The sequence below is a fragment of the Triticum dicoccoides genome, chromosome 4B (genome assembly GCF_002162155.2).
Source record: "Triticum dicoccoides isolate Atlit2015 ecotype Zavitan chromosome 4B, WEW_v2.0, whole genome shotgun sequence".
In the NCBI taxonomy this organism is placed as follows: domain Eukaryota; kingdom Viridiplantae; phylum Streptophyta; class Magnoliopsida; order Poales; family Poaceae; genus Triticum; species Triticum dicoccoides.
Genome location: NC_041387.1, coordinates 197,827,922 through 197,834,567, shown reverse-complemented (window position 1 = coordinate 197,834,567; position 6,646 = coordinate 197,827,922).

Below are 6,646 nucleotides of genomic sequence, written 5' to 3'. Positions count from 1 at the left end.
CTTCTCTTGAGAGAGCGTGAAACTCTCTCTTTTCAGTTTAAACTAGTAATTTGCCCGTGTGTTCGACGGTAAAAATAACATGTTTATGACCTACGTAGTGCAAGTTTGTGGCGACCTGGTCCCGGATAAGGAACGTGAATCTCTATTTTCTGTTCTAGTCCCTCGATCAATGGCTGTCGTGCACAATTCATGATCAAATACCAAGATACTCCCTCCGTTTCAAAATAGATGACTCAACTTTGTACTAACTTTAGTATAAAATTGAGTCATCTATTTTTTTACTAACTTTAGTATAAAATTGAGTCATCTATTTTAGAACGGAGGGAGTACATCATATGTCACAATATTGCATTGCAGTCATAGTATTACATCATAGATTCAATCTCTTTAGAATAGATACCAGTCTAGCTCAAGGCTAGCTTATATAATCATGCAACGGAATTACAATATTATCTTGTGGCATTCATTTCACAGCTAAAAGTTGAGTATAACATCATAACCCTACTTCGTATCTCTCCTTCGATACGGACAATCCTGCAACATGAGCATCAAGATACCTTTACAGCCATAAGGGTCAATACATCGAATGGCAAATTTCACTTGAATGAAATATAAGCAAATCAAAATTATGTTCTTGGGACAAGTGGTGGCTGGTTTCATTTGCAGAAAGCAGTAATAGTTGTACCCTACCAAGGTGGATCTACTTTTCACATAGGATTCCTGGAACGGGGTAAAGCAGTAATAGCACTAATGTTGTGTACTATCTAAGGTGGATCTAAAGAGGTAAGAGCATTTCCAGCCGTTGGCCCCAGGCGGCTCGAAAAATCACCGCCCGGGGGTGAACCGACGCTAAAAATCGGCCTGGGGCGATCTGGTTTCCAGCCGACGACGCCAGGATCGGCCCCAGGCGGCTGTTTTTAAAATTTTTGAACCTAAAATTCTGCGAACTGGACAAATATTGGACGAAACATTTTATATTATTCCGGCGAATTGAAATAGTTTCTTTTACATAAATAAAGTACTTAAAAACAAAATAGGGCCGCGACTATAGGCCGAAAAACGCGGCGAGGTCGCCAAGGTCGCCGTCGTCGTCCTCGTCCTTCTTCTCCTCCTTGACATGGACGCCACTGCTGGACCCCTGCCAGGGGTCGCCCAGGCGGACGGCGGAGGCGGCGTGTCGTCACTGCTGTCGTCGTCGAGGATGACGACGCCTCCTTCATCGCGGCCACGGCGGCGAGTGGAGTACTGCTCCAAGGCGCGGCGCTGGCGCTCCAGCTCCGTCCGCGCCCAATCTTCGCGGGCCCACTTCAAGGCCGCCTCGTCGTCGAGGCCTGTCTTGTCGGCGAGCCTTGGCTTCGAGTTCACGACGGCGTGGCCCGACTCCGTCTTCGGCCTGACGAAGCTGGGAGGGGCGGAGGAGGAGGAGGCGCGCCCACCCTCGTTGATGACGATGCCGGCGCTGCGGGTGCGCCGGCCGAGCGGCGTCGCGGTGGTCTCCGCGAGCACGGCCTTGACGCCGAGCAACGCAGATGAGCAGGAAGAGCGGGAGGAGGAAGAGGATGAGCCGGTCCGGCGCGACATCCATTGGTCGCCGCTCCGGTGGGGGGCCGGCGGTAGGGTACGTCAATGGTGGCTTGTTGCTGTCCTCGAGGTGCTAGAGGACGGCGTGGAGAGTCCAGCCAGGGGCACCCCACCACAGGCGGCGGCCGTCGCTGTTCTTCGACCCCCGCACCGCCGGCGCCCCGTTGGTGGAGGCGAGCCGCTACGCCTGACGGTGCTGAAAGTACGCCGCCCAGGCCTCGTGGTTGTCGGCGGCGTACTGCGGGAGGGCCCGCTGCTCCTCCGTCAGAGACGCCCGCACGCGGGCGACCTCATTGGCGAACTGGTCGGGCGCAAGTCGACGTCGGGCAGCGGGGGGATAGGGACGCCACCGGCGCTGAGCCTCCACCACCCCGGCGCGTGCATGTCTGGCGGCGCCGACACGTTGGCCTTGAATAGGAGGTAAGCCTCCCACTCGTGCAGCGAGCGACGACCGAAGCCATTGGCCGCCGCCCCATCGTCGGGGAACCTCTCGCCCATCGTCGCGGCTTGGAAAGCTGAGAGGGGAGGAACGGGGAGAGAGCTTGACGGCGAGAGATCGGCGGCTGTGGGTGGAGTGCCTCAGGCGAGGGGGGGCGCGTTTGTATAGCGGCCGAGGGTGGGCGTCGTGCGTACGCGTGGCGGGAGGTGTGGCATCGCCGCGCCCCGCGCCGCCCGTGAGGAATCATGGAAGGCTGACCGGTGGGCAGCCTTGGCATTGATTCCCCATGGGAAACCGAGGCAATGAGGACGACGAGGCGTGTGGGTTGCTGACTCGGCGGGCCCGCCTTTCTTTCGCGCCAAATTCAATCGCCCCGACGCCCCCGAGCGCCCCCAACGCATCAGGTTTGGCCTGGGTCCGCCAGCACCAATTTCAGCCCAACCCGGAAAAAAACAAGCTCTGGAGGGCGCGACTGGGCCGATTTTCGCGCGCTGGCGCTAAAAAACGCCTCGGAGGGCTGTTGGGGGCGCGGGTGGAGTTGATCTAATAGTTGGTTGGTGCAGCTGGCTTGGCTCAGTGACAACGGGGGCGACGGCGGCGGAAATCTTCAGGTGAAGACACTCGTCGATTCCAAGCGCTCCTCGCATGCGCAGCTAGGTCAGGCATGCACGTGTGGACCCGACAAACACAAGAGACAAAGTGGAGCGCTCGGGTTCATGCTCACCTTCTCGACGTCGAGCTCGCGGCAACGACGAGGCTCGACTCTCAACGGAGCTCTGGGGGAAGCGTTGGAGGCGCGAAGGATGTCTGGCGGGTGCGCCTGGATGTGGTGAAGGCGCTAGTGGGGGTGGCTTGCGGAAATTTGGCTGGCGGCGGCTCAGAAGGCGGACGAGGTGGGTTCACGAAGGCACAAGCTGACGGAGAGGGACCACATAAGTTGGGGCAAAATCGAGATGAGCTCGTGGGGTTCTTATAGGACATGGTCTTGAGCTCGGGTCGTGTGGGGAGTGGCCGGACATGCGATCATGGGCGTGGTAAATGCAGGATCATGGAAGCGAGGTTTTCGGTGGGAGGTCGATGACAAGGCGATGTGGTGCGTCCTGGGGCGCTGGATCTTCATAACACGGATGGTCGACGCGCTCCCGTACCGGTTCGGGCGGGTTAGCAAAGGCTAGCTTGCTGAGCCGGCCGGCTAGGCTGGCGCGCTCAACTGTTTTTTTTTTCATTTTCCCGTTTTGCTTTTTCGTCTTCATTTTACCATTTGAATGTCAAAATTATTTAAATTCAAACTTGCTCTAAAATCATCTGAGAAAATTAACATAAGGTCAAATCAATATTTAAGGCTTAGGAAAAAAATCCTGCCAAAATTAAATTTAACCCCTTTTAAAATTATTCCCTTTTTATTTTTGAATTGATTCAGAAATTAAAATGATTAAAACCCTTTTGGGACAAATAACAAAGGCACAAAATATTTTGGGGACTAATGAAAAGTAATTTTCAGTCCAAATTAAATATTGTAATTTTCACCCTTTTTGGGATACCAATTTATTTCCCAAAATTATTTAGGGTTCAATTTAATTACCAATTTTTATTTAGGTTTCAAATAAATACCAGAGATTTGTGGAAATCAGTTCCAACCCAAAAAATAAACAAAAGGTCACAACCTTTCTGTGAGCTCAATTTTTTGGTTTTATGAATAATCCCTAAATTACAATTTAGGGTTTTGAATAACTCCAAAGTTTTATTTGAGGCACATTTCGATAAAAAATCAACTCCTAGTCAAAACTAGCTATGCTCCCCTGAAAAAAAAACCCTAGCTATGCTCACGCAAACTTTGAAAAGTAAGTTTTATTCCCTCTGATTTATTTTTCTACATTCCAAGTTTGGGAATAACTTAGCATGTGACAAAATTGGTTGGTCAAAATTATTGTAGTTTCATACATAGCGTAACACATATCTTCTATCTTCAAATGTATAATGATATGGATTTTACTGCATATCTTCTATCTTCATACACTTTTTTTTGCAGCTTTATAAAACATTATTTAGTTTCAAAAGTATACTGATAGTCCAAAGTAGCACTTGTTATTGCTATTATGGCAGTTCATGCAAGCCTTGGCGTGTCTTTTTATTTGGGTAAATTTGATATATACCACTACAAAGTTTCTAGTTTTGAAACATGCCATTACTATTCTTTGATTCTGAAGCATGGCACTACAAAATTCACAACCTTTGAAAATATACTTGCATACTATTTTCGATGATTAGACAACAATTGACCTTTTGTATTTTGTACATGGACAAAATTACCATTGGGCCAAGTCAATAACCGCTCCATATCCTCTTGTTTCCTCTTACCGGGAGATGGAAAATCCTACTTGCCGCTCGTTGCGGCAAGTTATCGACGCTCCGCACAGGGGAGGTGCGAGCGAGCGACCGAGTGGGCCGGCCCGCTTTAGCGTTACAGCAGACACCGGTTTTGGGAACCTTCTATGATGTTTCCAGCCGGTTTTTTTTCGGTTTTGGGAACCTTCTAGAAGGTTTCTGAACCGCCTTTTTCTTTCTCAGTTTCTTTTTCTTTTTTCTTTTTTCTATTTCTCTTCTTTTTCTTTTTTTCTGTTTCTTTTCTGCTTCTTTTTTTCTTTTCAAGTTTATTTTCAAAAAAAAAATCCGAATTTCAATTTTTTTCCCTGTTTTTCAGATTTTGTTCACAAATTCAAAAAGTGTTCCCATTTTACAAAATTTGTTCACAAATTAAAAAAATGTTTCCATTTTACAAAATTTTGTTCACAAATTCAAAAAATGTTTCTGCTTTCAAATTTTTGTTCCGAATTTATAGAAAATGTTCCTGTTTTTTAAAAAATTGTTCGAATTATTTTTGTTCATTTTTTGAGAAATTTGAAAGTAATGGCATGCATTTCAAAAAATGCCTGTTTTCAAAAATGGTTCACAAATTTCAAAAAATGTTCTTATTTTTCAATTTTTTGTTCGTGTACTAAAAAATGTTCACATTTCAAATTTGTTTGGGATTTTCAAAATTGTTCTCAATTTTATAATTTGTTCTAAAAATTCAAAAATTATTCGTTATTTTAAAAATTGTTCCCATTTCAAAATTTTGTTCGGGAAATCTAAAAATGTTCATGTTTACAAAAATATTCATGATTAGACATTTTATAATAACAAATTTTTGTTCGTAATTTTCATAGAGAGAGAAAATTTTGTTCGTAATTTTGAAAAATGTTCGCGCTTTCAGTTTTTTGTTCATGTTTTTCAGAAAATGTTTCATTTTTGATAAATTCTTCTTGATTTCAGGGGAAAAAAATGTCATTTTCATGTTGTTCCTTTATTTTGAATTTATATTTTAGATTCCAAAAAATGTTTCAAGTTTAATTTTTCTCTCTCTCTATGAAATATTAAAATGTTTGCACCTAATGTTCATATAAGGCGGACTACCATTTTATATACGAAATCCCAGGAATTATGGTGGCTATTAGCGTTGCTCACTTGCAGTAAGTTATTGTTCGTCCCTGCTACTGTTGTATGTTTCTTTAAGTCTAGCGCTTTGATCTTAACATGAGAAGTTGACTGTTGCAGTGGTTAGCATGGCACGACATGGACCACGAGGTCCCAGGATCGATCTGCAGCTCAAGCGCCCTCTCTTTTTTTGCGTTTTTCATATGGCGGTCGTGCCAATGGAAATGGGCCGGCCCAGGTTAGCGGCGCCTTGTGCGAAACGTCAGCACTTTGCCGCAACTAGCGGCAAATAGGAACCAGGGAACCTCCTATCTGCCGCATTCTGCGGCAAACTGGAGGGGCTTCGCACAGGGGTGCTTTGCCTGGGCTGGCCCACGCAAGAGCAGCCAATGGCGTAAAATACAACATAAAAAAACTGCTCCGTCCAGGATTCAAACTCGCGTAACCTCGATAATAGACAAACGTGGCCAACCAGTAGAGTCGATCAACACTAGTGTTCTATCTGCAACGCGAAATCCTTTAGAACTAACCATATCAGCAAATCCAAAAGAATTCCTTATTTTTAGAACATTCAAAAGAAAATTCTGAATACTTTTAAAACAAAAAATATGAACAATTTTTTAAAAAAACGAACAAGTATGGCAAAAATTGCCCAATTTTTGGATTTGTAACCAAGTTTCAAAAAGCGTTGTATGAATTTGTGAACAAATTTTGAAAAAATGGAACATTTTTTCAATTCCCATTTTCTTGACAAACACGAACAAATTTAAAGCCGGGAACTTTTTCAATTTATGAACAAATGTTGATAACATGGAACATTTTTTTCAAAACATGAACATTTTGGACAAAAGGAAACATTTTTTGCATCTGTGAGCAAAAATCTGAAACTCTGAACAAATTTTCAAAATGTGACCATGAACGAAAGTTGAAAACAAGAACATTTTTTCAACTTATGAACAAATTTTGAAACCCGAACATTTTTTAAAATATAAAATATAAAGAATACTTTTTGAATTTGTGAACAAAATTCCAAACATGAACATTTTTTGAAAAATGAACATGTTTTCTAATGCACGAACATTTTTCAGATATCACGAATATTCTTTGAACTTCTGAGCAAAAATTAAAAACGAGAACTTTTTTTGAACTTCC